This window comes from Panthera pardus, unplaced genomic scaffold, assembly GCF_024362965.1.
Source record: "Panthera pardus isolate Hobbes unplaced genomic scaffold, ASM2436296v1 HiC_scaffold_20, whole genome shotgun sequence".
In the NCBI taxonomy this organism is placed as follows: domain Eukaryota; kingdom Metazoa; phylum Chordata; class Mammalia; order Carnivora; family Felidae; genus Panthera; species Panthera pardus.
This window is the reverse complement of record NW_026526766.1, coordinates 63,822,522-63,835,813: the sequence shown is the minus strand read 5'-3', so window position 1 is coordinate 63,835,813 and position 13,292 is coordinate 63,822,522. Positions and strand designations below refer to the sequence as shown.

Genomic DNA, 13,292 nt, shown 5'->3' with positions numbered 1-13,292 from the left:
CCTAACCTTCAATGTGATTGTATTAGGAGATGGGGCCTATATGAGGTGATTAGGCCATGGGGTTGGAGGTTCCATGTGTTGATTAGTGTCTTTATAAAATAAAAGACACCTCAGAGAGCTCTCACCCCTCTACCAGCTGAGGACAAAGGGATAAGACAGTCATGTATAGACCAGGAAGTAGGCCTAAATCAGACACCAAATCTGCTGATTCCTTGATCTAGGACTTCCCAGCCTCCAGAACTGTGAAAATAAATTTCAGTTGTTTGTAAGCAACCCAGTTTATGGTATTCTGTTACAGCAGCCAAAATAGACTGACACGAACTATTCTGAGAAATGAAAAATCCATAAAAAACAGATAATAACGGAAGAAAGAGATCCAGAGCAGGATGGAAATCACAATAGACACTTTAGGATTTTCACCTTTATCAAAGTGGGAAGTATTTTATCTCATAAAATAATACCTAGAGGAGTAGGAATACGAAAGGAACAAAAAAAGAGGGAGGGAAAATACTTTTGTTTCTAAACACAAAGAACATGCCACTATCTACCATGCTTTTCACATCAAAAAAATTAGGTTCAAGATAGTATAATAGGAATAATAGCAACTTTACAAAACAATTCAATAATTTCAAGACACATAGAAATCTAGTTTAAGAAATTCTAAAATTGTTTTTAGGAATCATATGCATTACCTTGGAATAAGATTTCTAAGTAAATGGTTTAGATGAAATGTTTATTATATGTTTGTAAATAAACTATTTTTAACAGCATAAACATCATTCTTGACATATTCAATGTTTCTTGATATTAACCAAGGAATAATTAGTTTAAATATAGATATCCCGGCTCTTAGATTATTGTGACAGTTGAATATGGTTAGTTGCACTCTGTTTTTAAACAAATCATGTGTAGGAGGACGCATGCTGCTTACCTAGTTTTTAATTTTTGACATTACCATATGCTATAATTTAAGCCATCTTCAGAAATTGATTGCTGCTTCGAGAATATAAGCTGTTTGAAGAAATTTTCATGCATTTACAATGCAAGTAATACTATATTCTAAAATAAAAACAATAGTATCATGAGTTTTAGAGAAGTAAAAGGAACAAAATACAAAATAAAAATGTTCTCATATTCATGTACTCTTTAGAGTAGTCAAAATGAATGATGTTACTGCATGGGTAAATTAATAGAAAACTGGGGAGATAATTTCACAGCAAAATCTCCAAAGGGGAGGAGAAGGGGACCTTCCATATCTCAATCAGGGCTGCTTTTGCAACATCACAAAATATTACTTTTTGATAAGGATAGAAATAAATGCAATTTTGTAACTGGTGAGGAGGAGATTGAAGAGAATATTTTTGGATGAAGGTCTCAAAATGCAGTCCATTTCTACCCAGATCAAAAAGGAAAGGGAACAAAGAAAAGCACAATCACCCTTTTATAGGTTATAAATTAAGTGAAGAGGTGATCTTTCTCCATCTCTCATCTTTGAAAGTGATGTGATGTTTTGAAGAGTAATTACCAAATCTTTGTGTAATATGTTATTACCTTTGTGAAATATGGAGACAGAATATCAGTTGGGTTGCATCATTGAACTTATACAGAATTGCTTGTGTGATATTCATAAATAGCTGGACACTATATGGCTGGTGGATCTTTCAGAACTCTAACAGAAATTGCCAATGAGGAATAGAGCAATTTGTTCCCTTGGAAAATATAAGCCTTATGGCTATTGGTTATTATATTTGCACATGATTTAAGCACAATCCTTCCTAGAGATTAAAAAAAAAAAAGTCCATAGTCCTTGGTATCATTTCTAACTCTTTAACACTCTAAGTTCAGTCACTTGTACCAATGTGTAATCTTAAAGTCCCAGAGAGACTTTATAAAATTTAATTTAGTATAAACATAATTTGAAGTCAGCTAAAATATATTCTTAGTGGCATCATGTAGTGGAAAGAGCACTATATTTGAAGAGAAAAAATGTGAATTTGAGTTACAAATGTTTACTCATTAGCTAAATTGTGTCTTCATTCATAAAACATGATGTCTATTCTGGAAACATAATAGGATTATTATGGTTATTAAGTGGAATGATATATTTAAGTTTTAGCAAACTAGAAAGCACTGTAGGAATATGATATATGATTATTATTAGCTGCTAAATTAATAGAGGTAGAGTGAAAGGAATTTACATTTGTTGATTATGTAATGTGGTGTTGAGCAGTTAGTGTATATTATCTCATGAATTCCTGTTAATCTTAATTTTAGAAATGAGGTGACATTATGAGAGGTCATGTAACTCACTCAGCATAACTTATCTAGTAACTAGAAGAATCGAGTCTTACTGAAAATGCATTCTCTTTCTACCTACCTCACACTGTTATCATGAGAAATTGTTATTATTGGGACAGCATGGAGAACTCTCTATTTTAACCCATGACTTAATGTGTTTTTTTTAAATGTTTATTTATTTTTGAGAGAGAGAGGTACACACAGAGTATGAGCAGGGGAGGGTCAGAGACAGAGGGAGACACAGAATCTGAAGCAGGCTCCAGGCTCTGATCTATCAGCACAGAGCCATACGCAGGGCTCGACCTCACAAACGGTGAGATACCAGAGCCACTGTCGGTGGCTGCAACCTAATGGACTGAACCACCCAGGAGCCCCAGCATGATTGAATGTTTTTAACTGTAATTAGTTGTATGTTACGACGCATTAGATATCATTTTTATCCTACTTTGGATTCTTTAGACTCCATGAGTCCATACATTGTCAATCAGCTTCATGTAGAGCTTCAAATACCTTGATACATCACAATCTGTAGTATCTCCCTTTGCGAACCTACTTGGAATTCGTGTATGTGCAGTCTGGAAGTAAGGAAAACCAATGCACAGTGGGCTACCCCTGATTCTAATGGGACATAATTAAAGGGATAAATATTTCTCTCTTTCAACTCCCTGGGAAATAGTTCTGAGATACATATTGTAAGGTACTTTAGAAGGAGACTTTTCTGACACTAACCTGGCAAGGTGGTTGGGGCACCAAATTACAACCTGGTGAGGGAGGTAGTCTTTTTGTTTTGTTTTGGTTTTTGGTGGAGAATATATCAAAGGGGGGAAGTCTTGGTTTCCACTTGGCCTTTGCTGGCAGACGCAGGAGTGGAGCCAGTTTTTCTGTAGTGTTCAGCTGGAGTAGACCAGTTATTGTCTAAAATTTGTCTTTCTAAACTGCTTTTTTCCTGGTCCTTGCCTAAAGAAAACAGGCGTTTATTGGAGATTTTTTTGCGCCTTTTGGTGTTTCTGAATTTCTGATTTCTCCCACACTAAATCTAGCATATATGAGGCAAAGGAAACACACAAACAAAAAACAGACAACAGCAAAAACAGGAAGCTCCCCGTGTGTTGTTTCTCAGATCCTTAATGTCCCTAGTTGGTCTGCCTTCTACTCTCTATGTATGATTAGTCTCCTTATGTATATTTTAAATAATATGTTCAAGGTTTTTAGATTTAATTAGCAAGAGAAATAGGAAAAGGTTTTTTACTCCACCTTTCTGGAAGCTAAAGTCCCTGGGGAGCTTTACATAGTACTTATGCCCATACTCACTCTAGACCACTTAATCAGACTCTGATTAAGATCATGTGTGTATGTTTTTTTTATTTGATATATATGCTCAATTAACTAAGGGATGATTCTGCAGCTTTCGTTACTTTACCCTCAAGTCTTGAATGCCTCATTCTGAAGATCCAGTTCACACCTTGTAAATTCCAGCAGAAAGGATCCTGATTCTGATGCACTCTGAATCTGATACCTAAACACTCCTTTCTAAAGGTTCCATGGGATCAAAGATCATCATTCATGGAAGGTTTGTGTTATGAGTCCCACAGTTTTGCTACCTGTAACCAGAAAGATTCTACATTTTCAATATCCCTCCTCTTACCGGTACTTTGTAAAATTAGGGGTTTTGTAATTTTTTTTTGCTCATGAACTATTTAAAATTCTGTTTGAGAAAGGGATGGAGAGAGAGACAGGGGGTTAATTGCATATAATATCAGGGAAATCTACCTGTATACAAACTGATTTATAGACAGGTAGGAACCCATGTGTACATAGAAAGAAATTGACTTGTACATATAAAAGGAAAACAGTTATAGCCTTCATGAGATTCACTTTCCACTTATAAAATATCATTATATGTTAAATGCTATTATCTATACAATTAATGTATCTCAGATTATTTTTTTCTTAAATTTTATTTAATTGCAACAATAAATTTCAGTTCTATATTTTCTATTACTCATACACTATAGGCATATTCTTTCTTTTTTAAAAGAAATCAAGAGGAATTTTTTGTGTTATTTGCATTAGCATGATAATTGCCTTTTTAAGACGTGTTATCCTAGAATGAAAGATATACACTTGATAAATTTATAACATTAATGGCTGTCTGCAAACATGTGTTTGTATGTATGTGTGTGTATTTACCTAAATGCCTATAATAAAAATAAATCTTAGTAATTGCTAGTTGAAAGATTTTTGTTTCATTGATATAACAGAATATCCATTTGTGAAAAAGAGACACCCATTTCTCTCTTTGTGGATATTCAAAAAAGAAAAATAAAAGGAATAATATACAAATTAAACAACAGGTTGAGAAAAAATAAGGATGGCTCAAAGATTTGCTATGCAAATGATAACCAAAAAATAAAGTAGAAATTGCGGAGTGCCTGAGTGTCTCGGTTGAGCATCCAACTCTTGACTTTGTCTCAGGTCTTGATCCCCAGGTCATGAGATCGAGCCCCATGTCAGGCTCCGTGCTGAGCGTGGAGCCTGCTTAAGATTCTCTCTCTCTCACTCTCCCTCTGCCCCTCTCCCCTGCTTGCACTCTCTCTCTTTCTCTGTCTCTGTTGCGCGCTCTCTCTCTCTCTCTCTCTCTCTCTCTCTATATATATATATATATATAAATGGGAATATAAATGCTCAAATTTATCTGCTAGAGGAAATACATTATGGTAGACAAAAATATATTTGAAAATTAAGAATTATGAATAAATTAACATTGTGTAGTAAGCTAAAAAAATACACCCCTCAAAAGATAATTTTGTACATGAAAGAAATGGAATATTAAATCACTGAAGAAGAAAACATAAGATCTAATTCAGGCCATTATGAAAGGATAACTGGTAAACATTTGGAAGAAAAAGTAGTTTCACTGGCATAATACACAAAATAATCTCCAAACAAAAGATCAAAACAAAAATAAAGCCATAAAGGCTCTAAAAGTAAATATAGCCCCCCCCCCAAAAAAAAAAAAATTAGAGCCCTGGAAAGCTTTTCATAAGAAGTAATTGAATATAAAAATCTCTAGGTCCTTACAGCTGGGATTGTATTTCTTACGTTGCACTTACATAAATAAATGAGCCCTAGAAACCTAGGTATTGTGATAAATGTAAAGAATTTAAGTAGAAAAAAAATCACTAAGTCTTTGAGTAAAAAACAAAAACAATCCCAAAACCCATAAAAATAAACAAATAAATAAATAAACTATAATAGAATATATTTGACTGAGCTTTCCCTCCAAGGCTGTATGTTGGCTTTCAAAAGAGAAAGGAGACCATTTATAAAAACTGTAAAATGGATGAACCAAAAGTATGTAAGACTTCAGACCAATAGAAACTTATACTTGAGAGGAAAAGAATATAGCAAGTTTTAAGATGGTAACAGTTCTGAAGCACTGTTGTATATATCAATATTTCTTGTCCTTTTTGTTTCTGCAGAAGATAATATGTTTTGGATTCAGTTGCTTATTACAAGATCTACACTGTGCAGTGTTGAACATCATACTCACTCTAAATCTAAATTAAGTTCACTAGCTACTCATACGTAGTATATTGACGAGGATTTATTTTATTGTCATACCTAAAGTATGTATATTTGGCAAAATAAGTTGACTATTTTTGACTTGGAAAATTATTATGTTTTAGGTTTGTCTTTACCTAATTGATGTCTTTGAAAATTTTATTAACTTGACAAATCATTCCTTTGAGAGAACAAAATACAGTCTATCAGTAGTCACACAGAACCTCAAATTTTAAAATGGCCCTTGAAAGTTCAACTTCCACCAAACATTTTCCTCAGCAGATGTGATGATTAGAGAAACAATTATTAAAATGTCAATTCTGGGGGCACCTGGGTGGCTCAGTTAGTTGAATGTCCAACTTCAGCCCAGGTCATGATCTCGTGGTTCATGGTTCACAGGTATCATGCCCAGTGTCAGGCTCTGTGCTGACAGCTCACAGCCTGTTTCGGATTCTGTGTCCTCCTCTCTCTCTGCCCCTCCTCCGCTCATGCTCTGTCTCTGTCTCTGTCTCTCTCTCTCTCTCTCTCTCTCAAAAATAAATAAATATTTTAAAAATGTAAAATAACTAAATCAATAAAATGTCAATTGTGAATACAGCGATAACATGCTACATTAAAATCACAACTGCTACACTTTCATATTTTATGACTGAACTATTCTTCAGCATTTGATGTACCAAAGGTAAGGACAATACAGACACACACGACTTTCTCAATTTATTTTATTGTTTTCCCAATTTCTTCAACTATCTGGACGTGGTAGGCTAGCCATGGTTGGTTGATTGATGCATAATATTCATGCTCTATACAATGCACATAATCATATCAAGCATCAAAAGTGGAGTTTTCAAATTAACTTCCAATTACTTGCTCTGCAATTTTCATCTTCTTAGTATTCTCTCTTCTTTGTCCTCTCCTCAGTTATATCCCTTTCAAAAATCATTTTACGCTCCCTTCAAAATTAAAGAAGTATTCATCAGTAGTAATTTGTGATGAAAGCTATTGCTTAGTGCCTAGGAAACTTTACACCTCATAGTTGAAATTTAACTAGATTACTTAAAATAGTTTAGAGATTATTTCACTCTGGTTTTTTATATGTCTCTGACTCATTTCTTCCATCCTACTTTCATTGTAAGGGTGGTAAAATGATCAAATTAGCAAAACTTTTATTTCTTCTTTGTAAATGAGTTATTAGAAATGAGAGAGAGAGAGGGAGAGAGAGAGGGAGGAAGTGAGATCTTTCTGGCTTGAAGAAAACGCTTCCAGGAGTCAAGTTAAAAGAGAATCTAAGGGGTGCCTGGGTGGCTCAGTCAGTTAAGCATCTGACTTCAGCTCAGGTCATAATCTTACGGTTGTCAATTCAAACCCTGCGTGGGGCTCTGTGCTGACAGCTCAGAGCCTGGAGCCTGCTTTGGATTCTGTGTCCTCCCTCTCTCTCTGCCCCCCTCCTGCTCGTGCTCGCTCGCTCTCTCTCTCTCTCTCTCTCTCTTTCTCAAAAATAAATAAACATTTTTAAAAAGTCTTTAAAAGAGAAACTAAATACAGTCTTTTAGACTTATAGTCACTGGCCAAAGTTCAGACTGTATGTGGGTGATGGAATCTATTGAGCTACTGCATGTAATACGGGCATTGGTGAGCTCTGGCTCAAAAGTCATGCATGCCTGGCTTGAATCTGACCTCTTCAATTTCCTTTGCTAAGTTTATAACTACCCTTGGCCTCGTTTGTACAGCAGGGAAAGTTTGACCATTACCAACATGAAATAAAAGTGCAACAGATTGTAGGTAATGTGAGTATTTCTTCGACAAATTCTTAAGAAAAAAATATATATATACCATAAGCCTTAGATAATAATTATATCAAGTCTGGGATTTCATTGTATTTTTGATATCATACATGTTAGAAAAAATGCTTGGTATTCATTGTATGTATTATTGGAGTAAACGTGTAGGAAAATATGGACACCTAAATAATTAAATTTATAGCAGTTTATAATCATTATGAACACTGACCTATTGTGAATATTTTTATTTGAAACTTTGGTTGGCTATTTTGCAAAAGCAGAAGTGTATAATGAAGAAACTTAACTCTGATTTAACAATAAAACTATATGGGAAGTTGAGCATTCAGTCTGTAAGAGGCATTAGAAGTCCATAAGGGCATGTTGGTCTGGAAATGAGGAAAGTATGTAGATGGAAGCAAAGAAATTCTGGGACAAGAAGATAAAAGGAACCAATGGTGCATTAGGAGATCTGCACTATGTCCAACAAAATCATAATACATTCAGGTCCCAGCTATGTCTATTCACATCACATTCCACTGCATTTAACAAGTGAGAAATGATATGTTGATAAAAGAATGATTAGTAACAATTCTGGCTACTTCACATGATGCTTAGAACCAACATAATATCCATCTGATATGACTCTAAGAGAGTGTTGCTTCATATGGATTTCAAAATAATTAACAAACTTCTGTTGAAGTCTTTTGGTGAGAGACTATGCCAACAAGACGTTATAAAAGGAGAATAGGACTGAGATTCACCTAGCCTGAGTTCATCCCTGTATCTGCCGTTTACTGTTCTTGATATTGAACACAATTATCTCTTCTCAGACTGTTTCCTTAATTGACTCTAGGCTTCAGAGAAGTCATTCATAATGTTTTTGTACTTCCTGTGTGATATGTTTATGAACATAGCAGTGAATCTTTTTGGATTGTAGTTCTTATTTCATTACTTTTTTCTTCATTCTCAGTAACAATTGCCGGATTAAAATGAATGCTTTCATAGGATTTCATGCATACTCTAAGAAAGAATACCCTACAGAATATTTTTTAGCCGAATACTGGAAAATATAGTAATGAATTTGCCATTTCTTTTGATTAGCTTGTCGTATTATTACATATAATGGCAGAATGTATTACAATTACTTCCTCATCAAGATAGGTGTAAATTGCCTAAATTCTTGCCATTAAAAATTAGATTGACATGCACAGTGTTCACTTCAAAAATTTATTTCAGATGATTAATATTATTACATATTAAATACAAAGTAATTTATTTGAAAATAGTTAACATTGTACTACTGATAATGCTACTTGTTAATTGCCTGAAATTATTTTAAATCAGAATTTTGCCATCTGCCCAATAATAAAATTTGTGTTCCTACCATTTTTCCCCCATTTTATAGTAATTTGATATATTGGGGTGCTCTACTAATAACAGAGTATACAACTCCAGCTTAACTTTTATAAGTTAGTTAAGGAATGGTTAAGTCAGTATAAAGATACACTAGTTAGAAATCGTCTTTATTTAGAGAAGTGTTGATTGTCTTGTGAATACCATTCCAACATCCATGACAAAACTGGAGAATAGCTACCACCATATAGTAAATTGAAAACTGTTGCTGATATCACAAAACAGCATATAATTCACCCAGTACTTAATAATGCTTTTTGATTTTAATTTCATAATCAGAAGATATTTTTGAAGGACATCACACAGAAAAAATTCAGTCTCAGCCACTTTCTTTACTATGTTTAATAAGGAGAGACATTGTAGCAGAAAGATGATCTTATTCTGGAGAGAGCCTGGGTTCAAATTCCAGTTATCAGTTTTGTTAATTTTGAAGAAAAAAATATTATAGGATTATTTGAAGCTTACATGAGATAATGAATTTAAAATTGTCCTACACCTGGATGATATGCAGTGCCTATTATATAAAGCTCCTGTTTTGTCAGAATTTTAATTTGAGCCCCAAATTATCTCTTCTTCTGAGCTTCTGTTATTTCTCCTTCTTGTAGTGTAATACATATTTTATAAAATAATATACTATATAACATGATGTTTAATATAATGGGTTTGTAAGTCTAATTGCTTTGGACATGAATCTTGGCTTTGCCACTTACAAGATGTAAGAACTTAGACAAGTTATGTAATTTTTTCAATGTTCAGTTTCCTCACACATAACATGGAGAGCACATTTCACCTTACTCAAAGGAGAGGTATGAGTGATACTTATAAAGTAAATAAAATAGTACCTGCTACATAATAAACATTCAAGATTTAGCTGTCATTACTATTTAAGAATAGTGAATTCTTCACACCTGGGTACTGCTTCTAGTAATGTGTGTGTGATCTTTAAAGATAAAGAAATTAAAGGGCACAAGAAGTTCTTTAACCTTGTTAGTGTAAGAAATCCATTAAATCAATTACCCATCTAATTACCCACATAGCAGCTTATCCTTAAAGGATGAAATGTGTAATGACCAATACATTTTGCAAGTATCCAATAATATTAAAACTAGAGAGATAATTACTATCTAATTAAGAGTGAGATTAATCTACAAGAACAATAAATAAAAGTTAAATAATTTATTAGTATAATTATTTGATGAAAAATATTTCATATATTTGAAGAGTATAATTAATATTTGAGATAAAATGTTATATACACATACACACAAAGATTGGGATCATTCACAGAACTCAGCTAATTTTTTGCTATATCACCTAAATTTATAAATTCAGGTTAAGACAATTATCTTGCTAGGTAAAACCATTAGTGAACCCTTCAAATTTTCATTTACTAAAAAGAGTGAACTTTTTTTTAGGTTTTAATATTTTATACAAGTTTTACTTTATGTGATGTTAATTACAGCATTTTTAAGATGAGGATCTAATTCCACACAAAATGGAAGACTCTAAAATGTACCCATTAAACTACGAAAAATAAACTGAGTGGCAAGAATATAATAGAAGTCCAATTTAGATTTCAAGTGTTGTCACCATGTGATTACATTCACAGAGACTCTTGCCAGCTTACAGCTGGGACTCTCAGAAGCTCTTTCATAATATGGTACAAGGGCACAAAAACACAATGTGAGAGGGAATTAAGTCATGAATTACTGGCTTCATCACATCCACCTTCTCCACCCCAAAATGGCACAAAAGAAATAGCTATCCTGCCTTGCAGACTACTTTTGGTATAAATGAGGTGATGACGTGAGATGAAAACAGTTCATGAAAATCTGTCTAAAAAAAGTCTCTTTAAGATGAGTTTGTATGCACCACAATGAGTCTCTCCTTCATTTGGGTAGGAAACCAAAGTTCAATTCTCAGGAAGTCATAATTTCATTCATTTACTCAATACCAATTCACAAAGTGCCTACAAATTATCAGCTTCTACTTGCAGCCATTACTAGATAAAAAAGAAGACTGACATCTCTAGAGGAGCCACTAAGTTCCCCCCAAGTCTACAGCTGAAAGGATTTTTTTTGGCATTGGGTTTCTTCTGTACCTCTGAAAGGCTAACACCTTAAACCTGAATCATCTTTAACCAGGAGGTCTAACATGATATTTAGCATTACTTGCATCCCAGACACACAACACCAAAAGGTACACTAAATTCTCAAGCTAGCTATGATCAAAATAGTTTAAAAATAAATGATTGTACAGTATTCATTTAGGCCTCAAATTCCAGTCCTAGACCAAGCTTGTGGCCACCTGCATTGACATTCTCACCATCCAGCAGATCTGATAGCATTGGTTAGATACCTGGCTTTAGGGTCTGAATGTATCTGAAACCTATCAGGCTGGAGCTCGAGTGTTCATTTTAGCTGTGAAGCAGGTGTCAGGGTCCACATGATCCTTGGCTGCTGTTCCAAAGTGAGTGTTACTACTTCCTGCTGTCCAGGCCAGATTAACAGCAGTCTCTAAACTTCTTGTTCACCATCTGATAAATGGAGCCACCAAACTCTGTCCCGTTGTTTACATTAGTATGGAGCTGGAATTCGTCAGTCTTGGAACAATCCGCAAAACTCCTCTAGGTCACTGGTGACTTTCCAGTCTCAAAACTCATCTGGTGGCCAGCCAGCCAGCCTTCATAACCCAGCGCCAGAGCGCCCCGGACTGGAGGGCTGGGGAAGTTGAAATCCATGTCATGGCCCAGGTGGATGTGTTCCTGCTTATACCCTGTCTTCATGTAGCATTTTCCCTCCTGTGTTTGGTGAGAAGGATGGATCAAAAGTCAGCTTCAATCCACGTGTAAGCTGATCTTCCACAGTACTGTGTCTAGCGTGTTGTCCGTGTGCCTTTTCTCCCTAAACACCTGAGCATATTCAGCCCATCTGTACTTGGTTTCCAGACTGCCATCACTTTGGTGGTCTCAGTGTTGGCTGAACCTGATCTTGTAAATTCTAGTCCATTCTCAGATTTTGTTTTCGAGTCACGTTTTATTAAGCCAAACCCATAACCCTTGGGGAAGACATCCCTGGAAGATTTGCCAGGATCAGCATACGTGGGAGGCATAGCCATCATCTACTCAGGGGCGGTGGCAGCGGGTTCAGCAACGGCTACCGTGGGGGCTGCCCAGCAAGGAACTCGTGACAGTGAACATTTTTTAATGAATGTGGGTCACCTTAAGAATGAAGACTTTTTTCTGTCATCTTTGTTATTTATGAATAGTTTAACATTTGAAGTTCTAAACTATTGGAAACTATTCAGATAGAGAAACAGTTATAAAATGTTCCATTTAAATTTGCCATTGATCTGACCTGAGCTAGCAATGTAATTCAGATGGGAAAATGATATTGTTTTATTCTACTTTGAATAAAAAGATGAAAATTATAGTCTTTCATTAACTTTTGATAATATTTCAGAGGTTAGAGCTACTTTCTCACTGTTTTACTCTTTCCCACCTGGTGTGTGTGTGTGTGTGTGTGTGTGTATGTGTTTTAAGACTTTGAAGACTGACTCATCAGAGCTAGCTGTAAAAAGTCATATACAGCTCACATGCTTTCCAGATCAGTAAGTGACAATGGGGATGACAGAAAACTTTCTGAAATGAGAATAATCTTTTTAAGCAGCCAGTAGATACTTAATAGCTTGATAGTATAAGTAAAGCTTTGAAATAATCCATAATTTAACAGCAAATAAAGCAATCTCACCATTTGACAGGACAATTGTTATGAACATTGATTGCTGTGCTCTAATAACCTCATACCTTCAGGAACCCTTGGGTTGTGGAAGTAGACTAGAAACTAATTACATGTATTAGTGTTCACTTAAAGTTGGATTATCTAAATTTCTTTTTCAGTTGGGGGAATATCTTGAAAAAAAAATATCCTGAAAATCTAGACACAGTTTAAGATGACTAGGTTACAGGATTTATTTGATTATGCTATATAATTTTATTATTAAAGTTGCATATATTTTAAATGGCATACAGTATAATGTTGTGTGGTTTTTTTGCACTAAGTTAACCAAGAAATATAGAGGATAATTGATTCAGACAATCAGGTAAGCTTTGCATTATTTATAAAATGGTTTTTAAAAGATTAAAAATTTGGACCCTAAAATTTATCCACCCCCGAAAAATACAGATGTACTTAAAGTGACTGCATATGGTTTGTCATTGCAACATTATTGTCATTT

General features: G+C 34.6%; 1 pseudogene; it reads right to left on the bottom strand.

Moving 5' to 3' along the window:
* Nucleotides 1-11,322: 11,322 nt before the first annotated feature.
* LOC109270219 (voltage-dependent anion-selective channel protein 1-like) lies at nt 11,323-12,173 on the bottom strand (annotated as a pseudogene).
* Between the last annotated feature and the right edge of the window lie 1,119 nt (nt 12,174-13,292).